At 42.2% G+C, this 6,510-nt stretch overlaps 1 pseudogene; it reads left to right on the top strand.

Moving 5' to 3' along the window:
• LOC142425641 (translocon-associated protein subunit delta pseudogene) lies at window positions 1–515 on the top strand (annotated as a pseudogene).
• Window positions 516–6,510: the final 5,995 nt, after the last annotated feature.

Here is a 6,510-nt window from a genome sequence, read left to right as displayed (position 1 = left end):
TGCTCTAGAGCCCGCTCTGTCCTCTTGGCCGAGAATAGGCGATGGCGGTGGCGGTAGCTCTCGGGGCCCTGGCTCTCTTCCTGCTGTCCGGCCTGTCCGGCTGCTCAGGTCCCCCTGCAGAGGCCTGCGTGGAGCCCCAGATCACCCCTCGTACTACACCACATCAGATGCTGTCATTGCCACGGAGACGGTCTTCATCGTGGAGATCTCCCTGAGCTGCAAGAATAGGGTCCAGAACATGGCTCTTTATGCTGACGTCGGGGGGAAACAATTTCCTGTGACCCGGGGCCAGGATGTAGGACGCTACCAGGCTCAGAGAAACGACGAGGATGTCTCCACCATCCAGCCCCTGTTCACAGTCAATGTAGACCATCGGGGCGCCTGGAACGGGCCCTGGGTCTCCACCGAGGTGCTGGCAGCTGTCGTGGGCCTGCTGCTCTACTACCTGGACTTCAGCGCAAAGAGCAACATCCAGGCCTGAGGCTGCCACCCTCTTTCTTCTGCTTTCATTAAACATGGGCACAGGGGGGAAAAAAATAAATAAATAATAAAGATCTATAGTCTCAGAAATCCACAGGGGAAATTCTCTGTCCTATAAGGAAACAGCTAGTTTGATTTTTTTTACCTTATGTATTGTGGCCAAATCTATACATTTTTCCAAGAGCATATGGATACCTTTATCTTAAGGAGTGGGTTGGTGGAGTAGAGCTGACAACCTTGTGATTAGCAGTCCTGTGCTTACCATGATCATCAGGCTCCTTTTATGTATGTAATACCAAAACCAAACACTGTCATCAAGTTGATTGTGACAAATAGATACCCCATAGAACAAAATAGAAGTGCCCCTTAGATAACTACAATTGACCAAAAAAAGCCATTGTGGTAAACGCTGAAGTGTTTCTCTGTATACCCCAGAAATGGCTCTTGGGTAGAGAGAGAATTTGGAGCCAGGTAAGAAAAATATTTCTGTACCAAATTAGATTGTAAGAAACTCTATAGGCAAAATACTGAATGATGCAGGAAACATCAGGAGAAGATGGAAAAAATACAAAAAGCCACTGTATCAAAAAGAACTAGTCAACAGTCCACCATTTCAGGAGGTAGCATATGAGCAAGAACCGATGATGCTGAAAGAAGTTCAAACTGCACTGAGTGCATTAGCCAAAAACAAGGCTCCAGAAATGATGGAATGAATATCCATTGGAATAGTTCAGAAAGCTGAAAAAGCACTTCTGTTTTTTGAGTATTGCTCTGAGAAAGAAATACTATTCTATGCCAGAAAATTTGAAAGACAGGCCAACTGACTGGAAAAGATCTAGATTTGTGCCCATTCCAACAGAATGCTCAAACTATAGAATGATATAACCTTGATATTGCACACAAGTAAAATTTTGCTTAAGATCAACAATGGTTGCAGCAGTACATTGACAGGGAACTGCCAGAGTTCAGGCTGGATTCAAAAGAGGACATGGAACAAGAGCTATCATTGCTGATATCAGATGGATCTTGGCTCAAAGCAGGTAATACTAAAAAGATGTTTACTTGTGTTTCATTGACTAAGCAAAAGCATTTGACTATGTATACCATAATAAAATGGATAAACTTGAGAAGAATAGGAATGCCAGAACACTTTGTTGTGTTCATGAGAAACTTGTACATGGATCAAGAGGCAGCCGTGCGAACAGAACAAGGGAATATTGCATGATTGAAAATCAGGGAAGGTGTGCATCAGGGTTGTATCCTCTCACCATCCTTGTTCAATCTATATGCCAAGCAAATTATCAGAAAAGCTGGATTATATGAAGAAGAGTGTGGCATCAGGATTGGAAGAAGGCCTATTAACCTACAATGTGCAGAGGGCACAACCTTGCTTGCTGAAAATAAAGAGGAAGGGAGCACTGGCTGATGAAAAGGATTGTGGCCTTCGGTATGGATTACAACTCAATGTGAATGAACACCAAAATCTTCACAACGACACCAATAGGTAACTAAGGTGCAGCTGACCCAAGCCATGGCATTCTCCATTGCCTCATATCACGTGAAAGTTGGACATTGAATAAGAAAGCCCGTAGTAGAATAGGTGCATTTGAATTGTGGTGCTGGAGAATATTGAATGTTCCATGACAAGCCGATCTGTTTTAGAAGTAAGGCCAGAGTGCTGGTGACCAGACGTCCCGATGGTTAACAATTTTTCCTGCATCCCGCAGCGTTTTTAAGAAGTCCCGATTTTTGGAAAGAATGCACGACAAGCCAGGGTATATGGTTTTCGGCTGCCATGTGGCTATTTCGTCAGGATATGAGTTTTATCAATGGTGTCCCACTTTACCAATATTACAATCAGGTCACCTTACGATGGCAAGACTTTGTCTTATATATTTTAGACATACTATCAGGAGAGTCCAGTCCCTGGAGAAGGACCTAATGTTTGGTAAAGTGGAGGGGTGGCGAAAAGGGAAAGCCCTGAACAAGATGGATTGACACAGTGGCTACATAAGTTGACTCAATCATGGTAACAATTTTGAGGATGTCACAGGACCGGGCAGTGTCTTTGTTCTGTTGTACATAGGATCACCGACTCAATGGCACCTACAACCACTGCAAGAAAATAGGAAATAGTGAAAGATGGCCATCCTAGAAGTAGGGTTTCTTATTGATTGGACACTGTATAAATAGTGCTTTTTTAACATATAACCATTTTATTAGCATATAATTCACAAAGCATACAATTTAGTAATTCAATCCAATTAAGAAGAGTTGTCCATTCATTTCCACAATCAGTTTTAGAACATTTTCTTCATTCTCGTACTCATCATTATTAGCTCTCCATTTCCCCCCAATCTTCTCTACCATCACCTCAAGGAACCATTAATTCAGTTGCTGTCTCTAGATTTACCTCTCCTGAATTTCATATACAGAAAAACATTTTAAATGAACAATGACAAAATAAAACAGAAAAAGCTCAACCCAGCAGAAAATATTAAAAATGAGATCAAATTTTAAATAGATCAAATGGGAGACCAAATGATAAGGTATTAAATTTTAACCTAACTGCATCTGCAATAATCCACTTTCCAATCCATTGTGCATCATAGCAAGGCAATTCACATCCCTAGTCTATAGTCAGAATTCACTAGAGGCTGAATTCATGTGTAGTTCCCCTTCATTTTTTTAGAGTTTTATTGGGGCATAATACACATAGAATTCAATAGTTCAATCATGTCAAAAAGAGTTGTGTACAATTAAAAACAAAAAAAGCTAAAAATACTTATATGGAACTCAAAAGGAGAATATGTCTGGTTATATGTTCGTAATTGGACACTCTAGACCTTGTTCCATCCAGTCCTTGATGACCTGGACCATGTGCTGTAGACTACTGGGCCTTTAAACTCTGTTCTTTTGAGGTACACAGCTTCCTTCAAAGATCACACTATGGACGCAATGTGTAAATCCCACTAAGTGAAATGAGCTTTACCTCAAACTCACTTGTAGCCCTTGGCCTTAAGGCTGAAACTCCCTGATATGAGAAGAAGCCAATGACTGCTACCCCAAGGGCATACAACTGCCAGGCGTTGGTTCAGATCTCTTGCCTTGAGGTGCCCAATAAATGGTAAACATCCCCCCTCAACTACTATATACTTAATTATGCCCTCCTTGCTTAATTATGACATGTATTAATCTGGTGGGTGTGGCTTTGCCATTGTGAATTGATTTTATTGCAAGTTTTGCCCTATCACCAACCCCCTTGGTATAGTGTCCAGTCACTTAAGAGTTTAATGTGTACAAGCAACAATTCATGTATTGTGGTTCACAGCTAATCTATACTCATATAATTTACTTTTCTTGACGATTTTTAAAATTGTATACTATTGGCCAAATTAATGACACTATCAACAAGAGGACCTTATGCCCTAGGGCAGTGGTTCTCAACCTTCCTCATGCTGTGACCCTTTCACACAGTTCCTCATGTTGTGGTGACCCCCCCAACCACAAAATTATTTTTGTTGATACTTAATCACTGTAATTTTGCTACTGTTATGAATCGGGTGACCTCTGTGAAAGGGTCAACCCCCAAAGGGACCACGACCCATAGGTTGAGAGCCACTGCCCTAGGGGGATGATTGATGCTGTTATCTATTATAAAATAATATAAAAACCATAGATAAATGAATGGATTTGGCGCTTACACTTAATTCTAGCCCCAATCTAAGAACAATTATTTCTTATGACATGGCCCTGCTTGACACTCACCCTCATGAAGAGATCACTGAAGATATGAGTGCTACAGCAAAGGGTGGCGGAAAAACTAGATGGTGCCTGACTGTCAGAAGGAAAACATCTGGGATCTTATAGGCTTGTCTTCAAACAAGCAGCTAAGTGATGCATCAACTAAGTCCACCTGGAAGAAGCACTCCAGCCTGTGTGATCCAAGGCTTATGTGCTAGTCTGGGTAAACTAGAGAAACAACCCCACAGAAACTCATATATGCATGAGAGAGTTTTTTATATATAGGGTAAGTGTACATTCAGGAAGCATCCCAACCCAGTCCAGTCCCAAGCCGGTAAGTCTGACTTTACCCATATGTCCAACACTGATCTACAAAGTCCTCCTCAAACACACACAATGATCCCGGATGCAGGAAGATCACAGAGTGGGTAGAAAGTCATTGAATCCAGTGGCAGTGTAAGCATCTCAGCACTGGCAGGGGTCTCCAGTCAGCTTCTTCAGCACCCAGGGCTGCATCAGGGTAGGTCCATGTGGCCTACCTCAGGGATGTTTCACAAGAAGTGAGCCTTGCCAGCTGAAGCAAGGAATTAGCTAAAGCAGCTGTACCTTAGTCCGACCATCAAAGAGCAAGAGACCTGAAAGCTAAAAAGGCGAGGCTCACCGAGCCATTTATCTCTCCACCCTTCAATTAACCCCACATGTGTTTATTGGCCAGGTTGGCACAATAAACCTTAACTATCTCAGCTTGTAAATAATAAAATCCAAATCTGAAGGAAGGAATGTTATTAGAGTTTAAATTGTGAGCGCCTGATTTGCAGAAGGCTCTTGGTGACCGTGAAAGCCTAAATTCTTCAGCAGAGTCCACCGATGGATTGAGCCTCTGATGAATTCCCTCTGAGATTCCAGAAGGAATGTGAATAGCTTTGTATTCAGACAGTATTTTACAGCCAATTATGATAGGTGTACTTGGGTTAAAATGTAATAGTTTGATCTCCCTTTGGACATATTTTCAAGTTGTTTCCGTTTTGTAAAACATAGTTTCAAAAAATTTTATTTGGCTTTGACAAAGCATCACCTCTGAAACTAGTTGCTGTGGAACTCATGATAACACCACAAGGGTTGAAGTAAAATTGTGTTCCATGGCGTTTTTAATGTCTGATTTCTTTTGCATGTCAGTTGTCCGGCTTGCTTCCAAGGCACCTCAGGATAAACTCAAACCTCCCATCTTTTGGTTAATGGCTAAGCGCATTAACCGTGAGCACCACTTACAGACTTCTCACCATCACCAAGTCTCGGAAAACTATCTAGAAGAAAACATCCGCCTAGATCCCACCTTGAAGAAACATTGCTCTATCTGAATTTCCTGTTCCATTCTTCATGAAAGTTTAGAGTCCCAGCCAAACAGAAGCAAGTTTCCTCACTGTGGATAACAGCGGAATGAAAACCTGGGAAGATTTTGAAGCCAACCCCATTTCCCTTGGCAACAGTTGAGCTGTTAAAGCGCACGTTTGAAATGCTCACAGCTGTTGCTTAGAACATTTCACATGTAGCAGAAGAGGGACTCTGCTTGCAAATTGTGGATCTCTATAAGGACAATTCACTTCAAACTCCTTTCCCTTTCTCAAAAATGGCTGAGAAACCGCAATGAGCGAAAAACAAACCCATTGCCATTAAGTAAATCCCATCGCGTAGTGACAGAGTCGAACGGCCCCATAGGGTCCCCAAGGCTGTGAATCCACAGGTGCAGATGTCACATCTTTCTCCTGCACAATGACTGATGGATTCAAACCACAAACCTCTTGGGTAGCAGCCAAGTGCTCAGCCAATGCCCCACCTGGGCTCCTCTGGAATGAGCAAGTCTTTTAAAGTAGAAACCTTGTCTTGTCTAATTGAGAAATTGTTCCATGGACCAATGGTCTCCAGGGGGAGGCAGTCTATGGTTCCCATGAGGTGTGGGCACTCCCCGCACTGTGCAGGGCAACGCATTTGGGATGCAGGCAAGAGAAAATAGGAGGGGGAAAGTGTGTGCTTCATTTTTAAAAAAATCATTTTATTGGGGGCTCTTACACCTCTTATAACCATACATCAATTGTATCAAGCACATTTGTACATATGTTGCCATCACCATTTTCAAAACCTTTTTTCTTTCTACTTGAACCCTTGGTATCAGCTCCTCTTTTCCCCTCCCTCTCCCACCTTCATAAACCCTTGATAAATTTTAAATTATTTTTACTTTCATAACTTACAATATCCACTGTCTCCCTTTACCCACGTTTCTATTGTTCA

Source organism: Tenrec ecaudatus, chromosome 14, assembly GCF_050624435.1.
Source record: "Tenrec ecaudatus isolate mTenEca1 chromosome 14, mTenEca1.hap1, whole genome shotgun sequence".
Lineage (NCBI taxonomy): Eukaryota > Metazoa > Chordata > Mammalia > Afrosoricida > Tenrecidae > Tenrec > Tenrec ecaudatus.
The sequence above is the reverse complement of the archived record's forward strand: the minus strand, read 5'-3'. Positions and strand labels throughout refer to the sequence as shown.